General features: G+C 47.6%; 1 pseudogene; it reads right to left on the minus strand.

The window, feature by feature from the left end:
• Positions 1–6,741: 6,741 nt before the first annotated feature.
• On the minus strand, positions 6,742–7,638 carry LOC100974421 (keratin, type I cytoskeletal 19-like; annotated as a pseudogene).
• Positions 7,639–8,610: the final 972 nt, after the last annotated feature.

The raw sequence follows: 8,610 nt of genomic DNA on the forward strand, positions 1-8,610 counted from the left end.
TTGAAGAGCCAACCACCAGCTGGTATGTTTCTAGCCTCAGCTGTGGGAGAGGAGCTCCTCGTCCCCAAAGGTCCTGGCATCATGACCCCATAGACCAAGAAGGCTCAAGTACATCTTCTCCACAGAAAGTTTATCTGTTGTCTGCCAACTGGGGAAGGAGACTTCTCCAACATACCCCGGTCTAATGCCGTTAGCAAAGTCACCAAATCACCAACGGGCATGTTGCTGCCATCCCTGTTCCTCTGCATGCTCCCAGTGAGACAGTGCGGCTTCTCCAGGGCTTTACCACCCCCTACAATGCCTGCTGGGTGCTGCCAGCAGCAGCCCATGAGCAGCACATCCGAATCACAGGGGCTCACCTCAGAGTTGCCACTCTGCACCTGGCTGACCTGGAGGCCTGTGAGCTGTGGTGTGATCATCCTGAGTGCACCAGATTACCCCCAGCAGCACCACAGGCATTGCCAGTCACCACCTGGACACAGCTAAGAAAGCAGCTGCCACCTCCGCAAACAGCGAGGGTGAGGAAGAACGAATCCCAGATCCCAAAGCAAGCACTCTGTCTAGCAGGACTGGGTTAGTAACTGTCAGAGCTGGTTGTTACAAAGTGAGGTTCTTCCTTGCCTTGGCTCCCTTTGGCACACTCACTTCCTTTTCCACTTCTCTGCCATGCTGTGACGTGGCAGAGGCCTCACTGGAAGCTGACCAGATATAGTGGGCAGATCTTTGACTCCTAGGCCTCCAGAATTGTAAGCCAAAGTAAACCTCTCTTCTTTATAAATTACTCAGTGTCCTGTTCTGGTGACTCTCCCTTATGCCTGTCTATTCTGTTATGACCACAGAAAACAGACTAAGAAAATTCTTATGGATAGAAGATGCATTCTTACCTTAAATCTTTAGAAACCTATGAGGGTTTCTTACGCTTCATAGAAGCATATGAGGATTTTTGTTTTTCTGTTTTTTACCTTATTAAGTCAGGAACTTGCACCTTTTCACGTAAAGGAAGCACTTTACAGCTTCTCTTTGGCATATCCAAGTTGTCTGCATCACTATTCTTGTGCTTTGGGACCACTGTCAAGTAAAATAAGGGTTACTGGAATGCAAGCACCGTGATACCGCGACAGTCCATCTGATAACCACGGCGGCTTCTAAGTGACTGATGGGCAGGGAGTGCATGGTGTGGATCCTCCAGACAAAGTGATGACTTATGTCCTGGGTGGGACGGAGCAGGATGGCAAAAGATTTCATCAGACAACTCACAGCCACACCTCCTGGAAACACTCAAGAGCCCTACTTGCACTTGGCAGCCATCTGAAACGGACAAAACCTGAAACTCTAGCTTGATTGGACCACCTCCAAGATCAACTTAAAATTTATGAATTGTTTATTTGTAGATTTTCCATTAAAAATTTTCGGACTGTGGTTGAAGTTGGGTATCTGAAAACGTGGAAAACAAAACCTTGAATAAGGGGGTACTACTGTAGGCCCTTTGACACAAGCAGAAATTCAAAGCCTGCTCAAACACCTGATGCAGGGGCCCAACAGGAAAGGTGCCACCTGGCTGTAGTGTGCGTACTAAACAGGAAGGGTCTACAATTCACAGGCCAAGAATACAACAGCTGGCAGCTATCTCCAAAGATGGGAAGATTGATTTCATTACTTAAAGATCCTGTCAAGCTTCTCCAGGAAGCACAGTCAGGTGGGACTCTGGGCCCAGAGCAGGCAGACGTGACAGAAGCTATTCCTGTGCTCTGTCACAATGGCTGTTTATGGCCTGGCAAGCAGCACAATCCAGCATGAGCCTCCTTACAACCAGGGCTGAAAGTGGATGAGGTACCTACCACAAAGGAAGAAAGAGAGCTACTGAGACATTTAGGTGTGCTCCAGTGGGTTTACACACCTTCCATCTTCACAGGACAGAGGCAACACTCATCTAGCCCTTAACCCCAGCTTGAGTCTATCTGGTCTATGAGGAGCTGCCTCGTGCACAAAAGTTTCTCTACCTTCACGTCACAGACACACTTTGGGCCCAGGCACTGCCTGTGCACCTTGTATCAGCATTATGAGGACCCCTGCCCCATCATATCTGCAGTGACTACTTCATGCCCTCTTGGACCAAACATAGACTTCTCTACCTGCTGAAAGACACCTTCATCGTTAACACCCAGGATAGCCATGGAGACTGGCCCACCAACCTTGACTAATCGCTAGCTGGCATTTGCCTAGTAGGCCACCTCCACCACAGTTTCTATGGCCTGCACCTCCTGGAAAACTCAGTTGTGCTGGGCAGCCATCTGGGATGGACAAAACCTGAAACTCTGACTTCACTGGACCACCTCCAAGATCACACTTTTGTATCTACAACATCCTCCAGTGCACGGTGTCTGCAGCCATTACTGCTTAGTTCTGAGTTCTCCTGGTCCTCCTCTTCCATTTTGGCCTGTCATTGCTCTGCAATCAAGCAGCTCCAAGCCTGCTACTGCCAAGTCCATTCAACTCCTTTTATGTTCCCAGAGCCATTTTCCAAGCCCCAGTTTGCCTGCTGTCTTTCACTGCTCCAGGTGGCCCAACATTCCACATCGACATGTTGCTTCTTGAGACCTATTCACTGATTACTCAGCACTGAAGTCACTGACAATTTCCACCACAGGGTCATTTTGGTCACCCACTGAGTGGACAAACCTGGCTTGCTGAGCATCCCTTCACCAACCTTCAGCCACTTGTCCACTCTTCACAATCAAGCCCTGGTTACTGTCAACTGCCCCTCCTTTGCCATTGGTGTGACTGCCCCCTATCCATGGTGAGACTGCCCCCTATCCATAGTGAGACTTCCCCCTATCCATTGGTGAGACTGCCCCCATCCATGGTGAGACTGCCTCCTATCCATGGTGAGACTACCCCCATCCATGGTGAGACTGCCCCCTATCCATGGTGAGACTGCTCCCTATCCATGGTGAGACTGCCCCCTATCCATGGTGAGACTGCCTCCTATCCATGGTGAGACTACCCCCATCCATGGTGAGACTGCCCCCTATCCATGGTGAGACTGCCCCCTATCCATGGTGAGACTGCCCCCATCCATGGTGAGACTGCCCCCTATCCATGGTGAGACTGCCCCCTATCCATGGTGAGACTGCCCCCTATCCATGGTGAGACTGCTCCCTATCCATGGTGAGACTCCCTATCCATGGTGAGGCGCACCCATCCGTCTCACCTATCCATGGTGAGACTGCTCCCTATCCATGGTGAGACTGCCCCCATCCATAGTGAGACTGCCCCCTATCCATGGTGAGACTGCCCCTATCCATGGTGAGACTGCCCCCTATCCATGGTGAGACTGCCCACTATCCATGGTGAGACTGCTCCCTATCCATGGTGAGACTGCCCCCATCCATGGTGAGACTGCCCCCTATCCATGGTGAGACTGCCCCCATCCATGGTGAGACTGCCCCCTATCCATGGTGAGACTGCCCCCTATCCATGGTGAGACTGCCCCCTATCCATGGTGAGACTGCTCCCTATCCATGGTGAGACTCCCTATCCATGGTGAGGCGCACCCATCCGTCTCACCTATCCATGGTGAGACTGCTCCCTATCCATGGTGAGACTGCCCCCATCCATAGTGAGACTGCCCCCTATCCATGGTGAGACTGCCCCTATCCATGGTGAGACTGCCCCCTATCCATGGTGAGACTGCCCCCTATCCATGGTGAGACTGCTCCCTATCCATGGTGAGACTGCCCCCATCCATGGTGAGACTGCCCCCATCCATGGTGAGACTGCCCCCTATCCATGGTGAGACTGCCCCCTATCCACGGCTGGACGCTGCTCTCATGATCTCCCTTAATTGCTCAACTGGATGCTGGACTTGCCATATCCCCTCTGCCGATGCAGTTTAACTCCCACCAGATAGTTCCAAGGATGCCACTCATTCCTGTCTTTCCTTCATAATATGCTTTCTGCAGGACACCCTAATGCTGATTGGGGTACCTGGACTCGCTGGCTGGGCACCTCTCACCTGGCTGCCCAAAGAAGGTGTAGAGGTCCTGTTCTAGTGACTCTCCCTTACTCCTGTCTACAAGTCTCACCCACTCCCTTCTTGGATTCCCTTACCTCTACCCTGACATGGGTAGAAGTCCCCCTAGTGTTCTGGGCCTCCACCCCCTTCCCTTTCTTGATGCCACAAGCATGCAGTGGGGGCAGTTGTGGCCGCCATCTTGCTAAAGATTATATTCTAGTTACAGGGAGGATTTGGGAGTATAGAATAGATTTCTAAAGCTGTGTCAGCAGTCCTGAAATAGAAAGAAAATTTAATAATTTTTAAATTTAAAATAATAAGAAAATACAATATTTTGTGTAAGAAATAGATTGGCTTTAAGGTACCACTTTCTAGAAATTATAATACAAGCAGCTGTAGAATGGAAAAATTGTTCATTCTAAATGGTTCTTAATTAAAAAGAAAAAATAATTCTAGTTTAGGCATAATCTGTATGAATGGATAGCCTTCTCAGAACTCCCCAAATTCCCCTTCTTATGTAATTTTGTTTCCTTTCCTTTCCTTCCCCCTCCCTTCCTTTCCTTTCTTTTCCCTTTATTCCTTTCCTTTTTCCCTCCCCTCCCCTCCCCTCCCCTCCTCTCTCCTCTCCTTCCCTCCCCTCATCTCTCCTCTCCTCCCCTCCCCTCTCCTTTCCTTTCTTTCAGGCCTGGTTGTCCTTGGTGCTTTCATCACTCAGTGCATTGTCTAATGAGCTAACAGTTTTCAATTCAGTAATCATTGTTTCAATTTAAAAAAAATACCTTTCGCAGACAATTTTGTGTTTAGCTTGAATTTATTTTAGATCAACTTATTTTAAATTAAAAGGTTACGAAACTTTTATGTCTTTACTCTGCTATATGATGTCATGCAATTTCATTGCCATGAATTTAAAAGGCTCATAGAAACAGAATACTAAAATACTACCAATATTAGAAATAATATGACTGTATAATGTTACAGACTACTGAGCCGAATGGTGGATATGGAAAGGTGCCTGAATTGTACAAAGGCAGGTTATTTGTCAAGGCAGTTTACTTGGACCATCCTGATCAGATAAATTACTCACTGTCCTCATAATGAAAATCAAGCGAAGCCTGGACTTAATTTTGACGGAGTAAAAAAGCTAGTTGATAGTGTGGAGGGGGATAGGAACCTCAGGAGAATGCACCTGGACTATTTCTCAGCTTGGTTTTGACACATGGGGTGTGTTGCAAGTAATTTATTACTAATAGTGAAAGCACTAAATTTGCATATGATCTGCCTTCTAAAAATACATACATTTGAGTGTAGTCAAGGTTATCTCAATGATATCATTGCTTCCATGTTCTTACAAGTATGTTTTCTTAAGTGAGAGAGAAAGATTGGTGTTAGTAAAAGTAGCACAGAATGCCACATAATCAATAGCTTGTTTATCAATATCCCCAGAAACATTGTAGAGAGCAAGCCTAACTAGTATATAGCCAATATATGTGGCAATTAAAAATGATTACAACGTTTTATTTTCAGGAAAAATGTATTTGAGTTTTGTGAAAATTATGGTATACCAGTGAGAGTGTGTCACCTGTGAGACTATTATCAATAATATGCTGTGACATGAAAAACTGTGAGCGTTCAAAGCTCTTATCATGGCCAGAAAAGGGAACCCTGAATAGAGTCAGGCAAATACCCTGGCTTTGGGGAAACTTTAAAAAAATTCAAGGAAAAAAATTGTTTTGACCCATGAAATTGAGTCTCAAATAAGATTATGGCTAATGAAGGGAGATTTTTTAAAACCAAGAAATAATTCAAATAAAATGGGAGACAGCTCAGGAAAGTTGAATCGTTGTCTATTTACCTCAAATTTTAAATGACATGTTTATAAGATATAAGAAGGGAGAGTAACCAAAGGTGAATAGGGAAATGTAGCAAATCTACTATAAAAGTTCTATAAAGTAAGACCCAAATGAATAGAGGATTTTAAAAAAGGTAAAGGTGGCCTTTTTTTGAGAAAAAAAAAAAAGGTAAAGATGATTTTGAGGAAAAAAAAAGGTAAAGATGACCTTTTTTTGAGGAAAAAAAAAAAGGTAACAATGACCAAAAGGAGCCATGAGGCTTTATTTTATTTTATTTATTTATTTTTCTAGAGATAGGGTCTCACTGTATTGTCCAGGCTGTAGTGCAGTGGCATGATCATGGCTCACTGCAGCCTCAACCTCCTGGCCTAAAGCTGTCCTCTCACCCTGACCTCCCAAAGGGCTGTGATTATAGCCATTAGCCACTGCACCAGACGGATGCTTCTTTTAGTCAAAAAGAACAAGGAGGGGAGAGTGACAACAGCAAGATGTTGAATGGGAAGGTCCCAGACTTCACGTCCCTTCAACAAAATATCCAACTAACAACTATCCACAGACAAGAACTTTTGTGAAAAAACCCCTAAATTGGGAATGAGCCTGACACTAGTGTGGACCACAGAACTGGATAAAAACCACATTAAAATGGTAAGAGAAATGGTCTTATTTTGACCACATCTCTCCTCCCTTCCCCCCAAGTTGGCAGAGGGCCACACAGACAGAATTCCCCTGGGTCCATGATTCTATTTTGTTTATCCTTGAGCCATAACATTTTATTGGTAGATCAGGGAAGAGCCAGGAGTAAGTTTCCCTTCCTTCCCATCCTCCTACCCAGGAGACACCCTCTAAAGGAGAGCAGAAGCCCAGGAGCCTGCCTCCTTAGAGGATCTTGGAGGTGGACAGGCTGTTGTAGTGCTCTTCCTGGCCCTCGAGCAGGCTGAGGTAGGTGGCGAGCTCCTGCTCCAGCCACAACTTGATGTCCATGAGCAGCTGGTACTCCTGATTCTGCCTCTCACTGTCAGCTCGCACATCGCCCAGCTGAGCTTCAATACTGCTGATCAGCATCTGGATCTGCGCCAGCTGGGCTCCAAAGCGTGCTGGTGGCCTTCCAAGGCAGCTATCATGCTAAGCTGCCACTGCAGCTCAATCTCAAGACCCTGGAGGTTGCGCCGCAGGTCGGTGACCTGGGACCTGTTCATCTGGAGCTGCTCCATGTGGCCAACAACCTCCCAGTTCAGTTCCTCAGTCCAGCTGGTGAACCAGCGTTCAGCATCCTTTCGGTTCTGCTTGGCATGACCTCATATTGGCTCTGCATGTCACTCAGGATATTGGTGGCATCAGCGCCCAGAGCCGAATCCACTTCCACACTGATCTGGCCTCCCACCTGGCCCCTCAGGGCATTAATTTCCCCCTCATGGTTCTTCTTCAGGTAGGCCAGCTCTTCCTTCAGCCCTTCGGTCTGCATCTCCAGGCCGGTCCTGGCCAGGGTCAGCTCAACCAGCACCCCGTGCAGGCCATTATGTCAGCCTCCACACTCACGAGCAGAGTCTGCTCCCTCTCATACTTAGTTCAGAAGTCATCTGCAGCCAGACAGGCATTGTTGATCTGCAGGACAATCGTGGAATTCTCAATGATGTCACCAAGAATCTTGTCGCACAGGTACTCAATGGTCCCGTAGTAGTGGCTGTAGTCATGGGAGGGCCTGGGGCACACGATTTTAAAATGGGAAAACAACAAGAGACAGACATCCAGCTTCCCTAGCATTCTCAGGTGCATTCCTGGAAGCTCAGTCTTGCCTTATGGGGGACAATGGGAGTAATGGCATGGTTAGACTGTCTGGGGTCAGTTAGAAACAAAAAAAGGAGGCAGAGTTCACAGTGACCAGTGTGCAGATCTTGGCAGTAGCTCTGTGTTCCTGCCAGCTGTGGTGCCTAGTCAGAGATACCAGCCAACAGCACAGCCCAAGTCCAAAGCTGGACTGATCACTCCCAGAATCATGGTGGGAAGTTCAAGCTGGCTTTAGTCTCTAGACATCCAGCATCCACGACCAGCCTCAGAGCCTATTTCAAGGCCCTGCCTACTCAGGGAGATGCCCACAACATTGCATTTCTTCAAAGCACAGATGCCAAACCTGCCTGACATGGGAGGCCAAAAAGTGGCTTGATCTGGCCCCAGAGCCCACATCAAGGCACCACCCAGGCAGGGCAACAAGCCTCAACTGTGCATTTCTATGCAGTATAGCCTCTGATCCCATTTGTCCCGAATGGCAACTCTGCTAGCATCAAAACCCAGCCTGCAGCCCTGCCCAGCTGTGGAACCCAAACAGTGATACCACCCAGCCAGGGATATTACCTGGCTGATCAGGGACCATCATGTTGCTTGGCCATCAGCTTCACCTGATAGCAGAGCCCAGCCAGTGGTCTCACTTCACAGCAGAGCCCAGCCAGCAGTCTCAGACAACCTCAGAGCAACGGCAGTGGCCCAGCCAACCAGAGAACCCAACAGCAACTCTACCTACTGTGGCCATTACTAGCTGATCTATCCAGAATCACAGGGTAGACTAAATAGTGAAAGTCTATCCCTGCCAAAGAACACCTGTAGACTGTAAGAGGTGGCTGTCTCCTCAAATACACAGACACCAACCCAGGACACAAGGATTATGAAGAATCAGAAAATCATGACACCTCCAAAAGAAACGAATAAAGCTCCAATGATGGACCATAAAATAAGGGAGTTCTATAAAATGAC

Source organism: Pan paniscus, chromosome 3 (assembly GCF_029289425.2).
Source record: "Pan paniscus chromosome 3, NHGRI_mPanPan1-v2.0_pri, whole genome shotgun sequence".
In the NCBI taxonomy this organism is placed as follows: domain Eukaryota; kingdom Metazoa; phylum Chordata; class Mammalia; order Primates; family Hominidae; genus Pan; species Pan paniscus.